This window comes from Meles meles, chromosome 20 (genome assembly GCF_922984935.1).
Source record: "Meles meles chromosome 20, mMelMel3.1 paternal haplotype, whole genome shotgun sequence".
Taxonomy (NCBI): domain Eukaryota; kingdom Metazoa; phylum Chordata; class Mammalia; order Carnivora; family Mustelidae; genus Meles; species Meles meles.
Window position 1 is genome coordinate 48,962,555 of NC_060085.1, and position 11,529 is coordinate 48,974,083.

The following is an 11,529-nucleotide window of genomic DNA, read 5'->3' on the forward strand; positions in this document are numbered from 1 at the left end:
CTTTTTTTTTAAAAATAATACACATTTATTTAAAATAATACATTTGCAGCTCAAATAGTTCCAAAATATACATTTCAGATTTGCCCACCTTTTAAAAAAATATTTTATTTATTTTTGAAAGAGAGAGAGCATGCAGGGGAAGGGGCAGAGCAAGAGGGAGAAAGAATCACACAGACTCTGCGCTAGTATAGAGCCGCCACAGGGCTGGATCCCATGACCTTGAGATCATGACCTGAGCTGAAACCAGGAGTCGGATGCTTAATAGACTGTGCCACCCAGGCACCCCAGGTTTATCCAACTTCTTAAAAATATTTGAGGGCAGCTGCAACCATGGATTTCAGCTCCATGATTATTTCTTTGCCCATTCTTTTTTCTCTTTTCTTTCCCAGATAATTTCTTTCAGATATGGCTCAAGGTAGAGGGTATCCTCTTATTTTGTCCACGGTTTTTTAGGTAAGATCTGCTGTCTCATGGGCAGGGTCAGTGCTGTATTGATGCAAAACATCCCTTCATTCTGAAGGTTCTCGGGAAGCCTTTCACATCATCGTTCTCACGTTAATGTATCATCTCGCATTAGCCCCAGGATCAGTATGATCCTTGCAGCCTTGTAACACCATTTTCATTTTTTTTTAAAGATTTCATTTATTTATTTGAGAGAGAGCACAAGCAGGGGAGGGGGAGGGGCAAAGGGAGAGGGAGAAGCAGACTTCCAACTGAGCAGACCCGATGCAGGGCTCGAACCCAGGACCCCAGGATCATGACCCCAGCCAGGCTTAGCTGACTGAGCCACCCAGGTGCTTCAGTAATACCATTTTCAGATACCCTCCTGCCACCATCTTGATGCTGCAACAGCAGGCCTGCTCGCCATGTTGACCAGTTTATACAATCTTTGTCATTTGTAGGGTTCGATCTCATATTCCATTGTATGACCATATCACAATTTATTTATTCTATGGCAAGAAATATTTGGGTGTGTGTGCTTTCAATACCATTCTAATCTCCCTTTTAGCTCAGAGTCTTGGCAAATAGCAATAACCACCACTGCTCTCCAGTGGAATAAGAAGCGCATCTCGCCTAGGTCATATCCCCCTCTGAAAATTAACAAACTTCCCTTAAGCCGTATTGATTCCCACACAGAAATCAGGAGCCATCAGAAGGAGGACTGGTTCTCCTATGATGAAGAGGCAAACAGTGGAAGGAAGGAAAGAGACTCTGTCAAGGAAGCTGAAATGATACACAAAACCAGAAAGATAAAAAGTGGAATCCATTGCATTTTCAAATAGGCTATGTTAGAGCAATTCAGCCATGTGGTAGCCACATTTTCTATTTGTGTTAAAAGGTCTGTAGAAACTGTGGGTATAAACCTTATATGGGATGTTGACCTTTGCAATATGCTACAACCAGTGAAATTCTCAGTGAAAGGACTGTAGGGTTTCTTTATACTATTCTCTGTGTCCTTTTATTTATTTGCCTATTTAAGAAAGTATTAAGGCATATCTTGAAAAATATTATTTGGCAGGACTCCATGTAGATAACCAATGCTTTTATTTACTTAGTAGCTTTCCTAGCCCAAAGTCACAGAATTTTTTTCCCATTTCCTTATTTTTTTCCATTTCTTTAATAAAATGTGGTACTTGAACAGTAAGAGGGTGACAGTCTTCTAGATTCTAGATTCTATTTATAAAGGACTCATAACTCCTGATAAACTCATAGCCAAGGAAATATTAATCAGTTGCCAAGAGACAGCTCTATGCTAGAGTTCACATATGTTTCTTCTCAATAATTGCATATGCTTTGTATGAAAACTGCAGAACTGCACCCGCTACAGACAACATTTTACTAAGAGTTTCATTATGTGTTTTGTGTGTTTGTCTTTTTGTTTTGTTTTGTTGTTTTGTTGGCATGATTGAACTACCAGTTAAAACATAAAATGTTAGTTGGTAGTTGGTAGTTGGGAAGGAAAAAGCCTGGTTACTCTTTTTTGTGAATGTCCTGATTGGGGTTTTGTTTATTTGTTTGTTTAAGATTTTATTTATTTATTTGATAGAGAGTACAAGTGGGCAGAGTGGCAGACAGAGGGAGAGGGGGGAGCCTGAAGCAGGTCTCCATCCCAGGACCCTGGGATGTTGATCCAAGCCCAAGGCAGATGCTTAATCAACAGAGCCAACCAGGAGCACCTATCCTGGTTGTTGATGAGGTTGCATGAGAAATATGCTAATATCTGTCTCTGAATTCCATACTAGGCCAAACGACTTAATAGTAAATAGGAGTACTTCTAAACGCCTCTTAACCAAATTCAAATCCTGCCATATCCCTACTGGTTGTGTGATCACAGTTAACCTCTCTAACCCTATCAGATGACAGTAGTGATAATGTTAATTTCACCTTATACGATTGATGAAGGGGGGGAACATGCAAAGTATTTAATACAATGCTTGATAAATAGAGAACTTGCACTGAATGCAGCAGATATTATCATCATATATATAGATAGATAGATATTTATCTACACCTCACACCTGCTTTTACAGATGAGGAAACTAAAGTTTAGACAGGTGAAATGACTTGTTCAGAGTTTCACAGTCTAACCAGTAACAGATTCATATTGCTTTCTCAGGCACTTCTTGTTCCCTGAAGTGGGCATTATCCACTTTAGCATGAACTATTTAGTATCTATCCATAGCTATGTCTGTCTCCCACTAAAAGCAAGATTTTTGAGGAAAGGAGCTGTGGCTATTTTTGCACTGTTATATTCCCACGGCCAATAGCTCTGCTTACATAAGACTTCTCCAGTAAGAATTTATTGAAAAATTCTGAAGAAAATCAGTGAAGTTTACAAACATAATTTTCCAAGCAGAGAAAACCATGACTGATCTCCATAAAATTATATAAAATGATAGCTATATTAATTTTTGAAATATTTCATATGCAACTTATAGGCACTTTTTATATATCATAAATTATTCTTCAGTGATGAATGGGGTCTATGTTATACCACACACATATTTGCAATCCATGGGTCCCATTGTGAATTATAGCACTAACATTAATGAACTCAGCTGCCTCAAATGTTAACAGTTTGCTCCTGAACTGGATCTGTGGAAATTTTTTGCTGACAGATTATGTGAACTAATACATTGCTTAATTCTCAATCTCACAAAGCAGAGAGAATTGTTACTTGTATGGGAAAATTTGCAGTGTAACATCATATATGCAAATGAAATAAATGTTGGCAAAAATAATTATTGTTGCTTATGAGAGGATTAATAGTTACAGTCTGCCCTGTTTTCTGTTGAGGTTTAATTTAATTCTGTGGCATGTATTAACTGAGGAAATTAATTTGGGTTTAATTATTATGTGTGGCTGTTAATGTGCACACTTTTGATGAATATGTAGTTACACTGAACCACCAACCCAGCCGCTATGCTTTGCTCATCTGCTGATAGGGAGCATCTGATGGAGGGGATGGTTCATACTGGATTGATTCCCAGGGCAATGTCATCATAGCAGATAGCTGTGATTCAGGGGGGAAGGCACTGGGCTTGGAGTCAGAAGAGCAAAGGATTTGGGTTCTGGCTGTGCTATAGACAAGCTTTGTGCATCGCTAATTCTCAGCTGGAGAATGGTAGGAGAAAACCAATTTACCCTAGGGCTTCGGTTTGAGAACTAAATGAATGAATGCCTGTGAAAACAGATTTGTGTACTGTACACTACCGCTTTAATGAATGGAACGTCTACAGTAAACTTTTCATGTATCCATTTAATGCCAAAGTCAAACAAAAAGCCACATAGGCTTAAACAAGTACCTAAAAGGTACTCAAGAAAGCATCTGTCAATGAATAGAACATAGGTTAAGTATAGATGAACACCCCTTCTCTATAAATATGACCATGAACAAAACTGCTGTGCAACAAGAAAGATGGTCAGATCCTCTGGAGATTTGCTCATTTCAAGAAGTAATTAACCAAAAAATTCCTGTATGGCTACAATTTTTCAGATAAAGATAGAAGCATTCTGGAGCCAGACTGCCTTGGTGCAACACTAGCATAGTTTTCCAGCTGGTGGTTAGGTTTCCAAGCCTCAGTGTCCTCATCTGAAAACTGGGGTTTTATCACTTCCAAGGGCTGTTAGGAGGATTGAATGTGGCAATGTATGTAAAGTGATATACACAAACACTGGCCCATGGGAGTTTCTCAATAAATGTTAGCTTTGCCTGCGGTAGACGTGATGACATTTTAATAGGATCCTTGGCAATGGCATGTAGCTCTTGAAATAGAACTGATTAAAGTAGCTCATATCTCTATAAAAAGAGGGAGGATTATTGATTCTGGACCTGGGCTTAGTTCATGTTCTCACACTCACGGCCTTTTCTTTTCCTGTTCTCTTCTTTCACTCAGGCCCATGGGTTTCCTTTAAGCAAGGAAAATAATAACTTGAGCAGTCTCATTTCACACTGGGGTCCTGTTGGCTCAGTGGGAGTAGTTAGTTACAGCTCTGTTTCTCCTTTGTTTGCTCAATGCATCCCTGCAATGTCAGGGAAATAAATGTCTGGGGAGGGGAGACAAACAAGAGGTACAATGAGAGTAGCTGACCTCAAGTTAATGGAATCTGGGTTCTTTGAAGGATAGCACATTGCTAGAGAAGCCTGCTGTATTCCTTCAACAGAGAGGCTGTCTAGCCTTTCTTCCCATGTGTTTGATTCTCATTTTCTCATGCCAGAGTGAAGGTCCAGCCCCTCCTCACACAAAGCAGGTCAATTTGGACAGAGGCTAAGCCTTCTGTACATTTTACTGTCTGTCATGGAGGAGGTTTATCCTTACAGGAAAAAAAAAAAAACAAAAAAAGGGAATGAATAACACATCTAAGCAATCAATCAACCAGTATTTATTGATTGTGTACTCTGTGATGATTACAATTCAAAGTGTTGGAGGCAGAGTAGCAAACAGATAAAATTAACACCAAACTCTTATTGAGTGCTTTTGTATACACTAGTCACTGTGCTCAGACTTAAATAGTTAATCTTCACAAATCTTGTGGAGTAGATACCATTAGCTCTCATTTATAGTTAAGAAAGCTAAAAGCAGCTTATGTAACTTGCTCAAGGACATGTAGTTCACGTGTGGTCAAGCTGGGATTTCAGACTACAAGGCTACTTGTACTGTAAGCATCATGCTACAGCCTTCACAGCAGAAGTTGGAAAATACCAAAGGGATGTTGTAAACCCCACATTAAACCTTGGTGACTAAAAAGACTGACAGAAGCACATTGCACAGAATTTATGTATACGTATACATACATGCATAAACACACACATATACACACATCACACACACATGCGCACGCACACAAATATGAATAGTCCAAGGTTCAGTCTCTTGTCTTTTAAAGGTTTTGTAATATTCAGTTTACACTTAAGGCATCCGTGAAACACATTTGCAAAACATAAATAATTCTGTCACTTTAGCTATTGGTAAACTGGAATATTTTGTCCACTCACAGGATGGATAACAAAAGGTGATAATATGTATCAAGTACCCAGTGCAATGTTCAACATATGGTTGTCAGTTAAAGTTATTTCTCTCTACTGTGGTTATTATTTTTCAATGCAGAGGTGTTGTTTTCCTGTGCTATATTTAATGCAAACCCTTAATGAACAAGAACCGTGTCCTATCATTATTTATTATGATCCCAATATTTCTAACCTCTTTCTTCATGCCCATTCTCCCCCAGTGCCTATTCCAGATGTTGGGCTGCTCTGTAAAGATTGTTGATTTTTCCATGATGCTAAATACTACTTGACCACATTTTTACTTTTACAGGTTTGGTGGAAATAATCTCATTTTTTCTAAATTTTTAAACACCAGGATATCCTTTTAAAAAAAAAAAAGGTTTTATTTATTTTTTTGAGAGACAGACAGAGCACGAGAGGGGAGAAGTTCAGGGAGAGAAGCAGACTCCCCATGGAGCTGGGAGCCATTGAGGGACTCGATCCCAGAACTCTGGGATCATGACCTAAGGTTGCTTAACCAACTGAGCCACCCAGGCACCCCAGCTTTATATCCTTAAATGTGATATTGACCTTCATGAAAACTGGCTTAATTATTTTGACCATTAAGGATAACATCTAAAAATCAATTTTGGTCCCTGAATTTTCTGATCTCTCATTAGCTACAGAAAATTCAGTGTTACTACATTTTCTCCTCTCTCTGCTGTAGAGGCAAAATTTCCCTCAGGAAAGTACAACCAAAGTTTGAATATCATTTCCATGACCAGCCAAAATTTTCTTAACCACTTTATTGAGGTATCACTGAATTGTTAAAAAAAACAAACAAACAAAAAGTATTTAGTGTATACAGCTCCATGAATTTGGGGCCATCTGTATACCTGTGATGAAACCATCCCTACCATCAATACTGTAAGCATATTCATCACCTCCCAAAGTTTCCACTTTATTATCATATGTGTGTGTGTGTGTATAGGAACACCTACTGTAAGATCAACCCATTTTGCAAATTTTAAGTATACAAGACATTATTATTATCTGTAGGCACTGCATTGTGCAGTAGATCTCCAGAAATTATTTATCTTGTGTAAGTGAAACTTCGTACACTTTGACCATCAGCTTTCCATTTTCCCTTCCCTCTAGCCCCTGGAAACCACCATTCGATGTTTCTGTGAACTTGATAATTTTCATTTTCTTCCCAGGGTATCTTTCTGATCCTCCATCGATCTTCTTCAGGGGGTTGTCCGACCAAATGCTGAATTTTACTACCTGCAGCTGGGAGGATGGATTCATAATGATAAAGCAAATGTCTCTTCCTTTCCCTGAGCATCTAAAGAATAATTCTCTCTCTCCTTTACTTTTCTTTTTTCCAGTTGAAGTGCAGACTGAGCTTGTCAAGAGGAGTAGGCAGCAGCTTCAAAAGCTGAGTCCCCTTGGGCCTCCAGGAACGTGAGCTTTGCAGACTGGGAAGTTCCATTGTCTTGTGAATTCTGATGAGGCCTTGGAATTTCAGAAAACTGGAAACCGAATTTCCCTTAGTTTTTCTTCTTTTTAAAAAACTTTTTCAAAACTTTTTATTCCTTTTAGTTTTTAATACTCTGCAGTACGCCGATTGCTATTGGCTTTCTCTGTAGCCTGTTTACCTAGACAGCACGATGAGATAGACATTTTGAGAAGAACAGAGCCTGGGTTCTCAGAAATCTATTTTCAGTCATTCAAAAAACATATGCACCATTTAACCTTGACTGTTCCTCAACCTCTAAGCAAATTACAGTCAAATTACAGTCCCAAACATTTCCTGGGTGCCCACCCTTCATATATTCTTAGAGTCTTCTGACAATTAAAAAATAAATAAATAAAAGTAACAAACATAGAAACAAACAAAATTTGTTATGGTATTTGGGTGCTTGGAAACTTAATTCAAAGACTTAGAAATAAAAATACAGTATATTGAGAAAATCTTAAAAGAATAATATTCACTTTTATCCTTCATGAAATCTAATACTCTTACTCATTGAGTTAATGTGACAAGTAGACTATCACTTTTTTCCAATTAAAAAAAAAATTCCAGATAGTTACTCATATATTTAAACTTCAAAGCAACTGATAAGAAAATCATACAACAGGTCAGTTGTACTAAGAGCACTGTTACTATATAAATAATGTAAATAATTCTTTTCTTCCTTCCTTCCATAAATAATTCTTGAGAACCTCATATAAGGGTACATAATAATTGTGACGATTTGAGTAAGGCATGGAATATCTACATATAGGCTAATCTGGGAGGTTGTGGGGCTCTGTGACTTTTCCATGAGCTTCTCTTTAAGACATGCTAAAGGAATTGGTAATAGATTCTCATGTGCCTCAATTTCCTCCCAGAGGGAACAATCAAATCTGGGGGAAACACATCCCTTCTTTGACTTCAGCCATGTTGTGATGGCAGGCACTCTTGCAGATAGCAATCATTGGTCTATCCTCTGCCACCAGTGTTCCAAGAGAACTCATTTATTTTAGGCAACTGGAGCCTTCAAACTTCAATTAAGAATAGGAAATATGGGTAGTAATTGGCCATGGATTTGCACTGGATATTGTGAAAAATAAGGACACTAAAAAAAAAAAAAAAAAAAAAAATCAGCATGAGAGGGAGGAAGAAGAAAGAGAGCAGGACTGAGAAGTCTGAGAAGTATTGTACTTTTGGGGGAAAATGAAAACATTTACATATGAGTGCATCTCATCAGAAACAAGTAATGAAAACTAAAAATTGGCTTGAAGAAACATAGGAAAGGAATGAACCGCAATGATCATGCAACAGATGTTTATGACTTAGTTGTACTTGGCTTAAAAGGAGTGTGGCATTTTGTTGACCATGGAACAAAGGGATAAAGAAATCTGGTAACACTAGGCATTTAAGGGTTCAACAACAGACTGTATAGGAGGGAAACTTGGTTATTCACCCTTTCACTCTGTCTCTTATCCTAAAATTTAATTCCATGGAATTAAATAAATTGAAAGAAAATTCATACCCGAATGGGTTTGTCATGACAAATTTTGGTAGACCCAGCAACATAGATTTTGGAAAGAAGTATAAAAGTAGTTGATTTATTTAGCTTGGAGGAGAAAAGAACTAAGACAGGGTTAATAATCAAATGATTGAATCAATCCCCTTTTGTAAGGGGAATACATAAGTATATGTTTTTATCTATGAAAGAGGTAAAAATGAAAATATGTAACAGGTACAAATTAATTAATATTTATTTGAAATGAAAATATATAATAGGTGCAAATAAAATCAGTTAACATTGATGAAATTAGAGCTGAATTTAAAGAAAGAATGATGAAGGCTATTCCAGCTTCTTTCACTATTTCTCGACCTTTCTAGCAAAAGGATATATTAGTATTGAACCTTCTTCTCTATAAGGAGAACAATTCAGTAGTGCCTTATTTTTACAGGAAAAGAAAAAAACTGAAAGATGTCAAAGCTTTATTTGAACCCTGAGGAGACCAAGAGTGTTGTCTGCCAAAGTGAAATGACTGGTTTTAAGCTTTTCGTGAAGCTCAGAGACAGACCATTTATAACCCTGGAAATATTTAATTTGGGGAGGTTTATGTTAAGATAATAAAATAATTAGCTTTCCCTCATTAGAGGCATGCAGAGCGGTAGGGTTGCATGTTCTGGAAAATTACATTTCTGCTCTTTCACTAACTTAATATGTGTGGATTGATGCAGATCAGATAGCTAACTGGCAGGCATTTTACACGTTTACCTTGTTTTAACTAATTGCCAGTTCAGAGTCACTAGAGGTTCCATTTTAAATTAATGACTGTGAGGTATTAACTGCAAACATGTATCTATTGAGAAATTAGGAAATAGCAAACTCCACATTGTTTCTTATCAGTGCTCTCAGTTCTTGGTGGGTTGATACATCAAAGAAGCAGTGGACACCAACCTGTGGCCCTCCCATCAGAAGGGCCCCACTGCCTCTTTTTGTAAATGAAGTTTTTTTTTTTTTAAAGATTTTATTCATTCATTTATTTGTCAGTGAGAGAGAGTACACACAAGCAGGCAAAGTGGCAGGCAGAGGCAACAAGAGAAGCAGGCTCCTCGCCGAGCAGGGAGCCCAATGCAGGACTCGATCCTAGGACCCTGGGATCATGACCTGAACCGAAGGCAGCGGCCCAACCAACTAAGCCACCCAGGCGTCCCAGTAAATGGAGTTTTACCGGCATGTAGCTGCACCTGTTTGTTAATGTTGGCTGTGGTTGCTTCTCATTATAAAAGCATTTGAGTAGTTGCAACAGACACCATATACCTGCAAAGCCCAAACTAGTTACTCTCTGATCCTTGAAGGAAAAAGTTTGCAGACTCCTGCATTAAAGGATATCTACCTCACTACATTATTCTGTAGTAGTTCTTAGGCGGAGCACTCTTTTAGCTAGAGGTCTGTTTTCATATTCTCATTGATTACCAGTGGAAAATACACATGTTTAGAAAATAAAATGCAACTTTAGTGTTTTATTTCTGTCCTTCATTTTAATCTACATGCCTCCCAGTACATTTCTTTGGACACAGTCTGCATAAGTTGAAGAAATTCAGGATTAATTTTGGTGACTGATGAAACATGGCTTAATTTGGCATTGCTTTGCTTTATGATTCATGCTTTCTTTGCCACTGAACTTTATTTAGATTATTTTCTTGGCACAGCTACAGAGAATTGATAGGACACGACATTTTCCATCCTCTCTTATACCCAAGATATTGTTAATGTGGCATGAAAAAAGAAAAATTAATTTTAATTGAATCCTAAAACTAGAATCTTTGTATTGCCAGTTTCTTCTCTTGGTAAAGAAAAGCAGTGTCCTCATTGGTCCCTAAGGTCACTGTATAGTATTCAGATTTTGAAATGGAACAGTGGCTGAGAGGGGAGCCTTGCCTTGGCAAAAAACACAAGCAAAACAAAACAAAAACCCTCAAACAAACAAAAAAAGTCCATAGAATTCTATTGTAATGAATTACTGAAGTGTTTTATTTAGTCTTTCATGATAATTTTCCTGCTTATTTTTGAAGGAACTTTATTTTTGTATGACTGGACCTAATCTTTTTAAGGTAAACACCTCATTATTTTGGTTTATATCACTCTACTCCCTTTGCCCTCTCCCCACCCCCAAACTACCTAATTCCAGAAAAGTTTGAAAGCACCTAAGTCTCAGGCACGGCTTTCTCTTTTCACTTTTTATTTCTGACTCCTTACACAACAGACCCTTCTACCAAACACCTAAAATTAATTAGGGTCATAAATACACAAGAAGCCCATTTTCATTTTCTAACCAATCACCAGACTTTTAGATTTTCAGAGAAAAAATGGAGAACACTTACTCTTTGAATCAACTCTGTATCTAGCTTTGACTACAAGGAGGAACTGACTGAAGAACTAGAGGTGATTTGTCTCCTGAGAGAAAGTAGAGGTGCTGTCTAAGTTCTTTAGAGTTATTCTTAATTCATTTCATTCTTCATAAAATATCGCAAACATCGCTGTGCCCGGGGCCTTTGCTTGGTGTTGAAAATAAAAGGAGGACTGGGTCTGTTTTCAGTGAGCTCCTGGTCTGTTGAGGAAATGTGCCTTCCAGGCTGAGAGACTGACCAGTGTGATAGCACGGATGACTTTTGAGAATGTATGTGGGGAAGAAAGAAGAGAGGAGGTTTGGTGGAGTGGGCAGGGGCTAGATCTTGAAGGAATTTATAGACCAATGAAAGCATTCTGTTGTAGTAAAAAAAAAACAAAACAAAACTGTGGCATTTTGAGGACTGATGACCATATTGAGAGTGAATAATCAGGAAGGCAACCTTCAAATAAATTGTTCATCTAGAGACAGCAAGACAACATTTATAATCAACACATTTTGTATGCCTTAAATGTTTGTGGTGATTGAGTAAACTGTACAATTTATAAGAGGTTCTCCTTATCACTGTGAGAAAGATACAATCACAGTGAGAAGAAATACGGACACCTTTTATATATTTATTTGTG

General features: G+C 37.7%; 1 pseudogene; it reads right to left on the bottom strand.

Annotated features, from left to right (window-relative positions):
- Positions 1-349: 349 nt before the first annotated feature.
- Positions 350-868, bottom strand: LOC123932232 (annotated as a pseudogene).
- Positions 869-11,529: the final 10,661 nt, after the last annotated feature.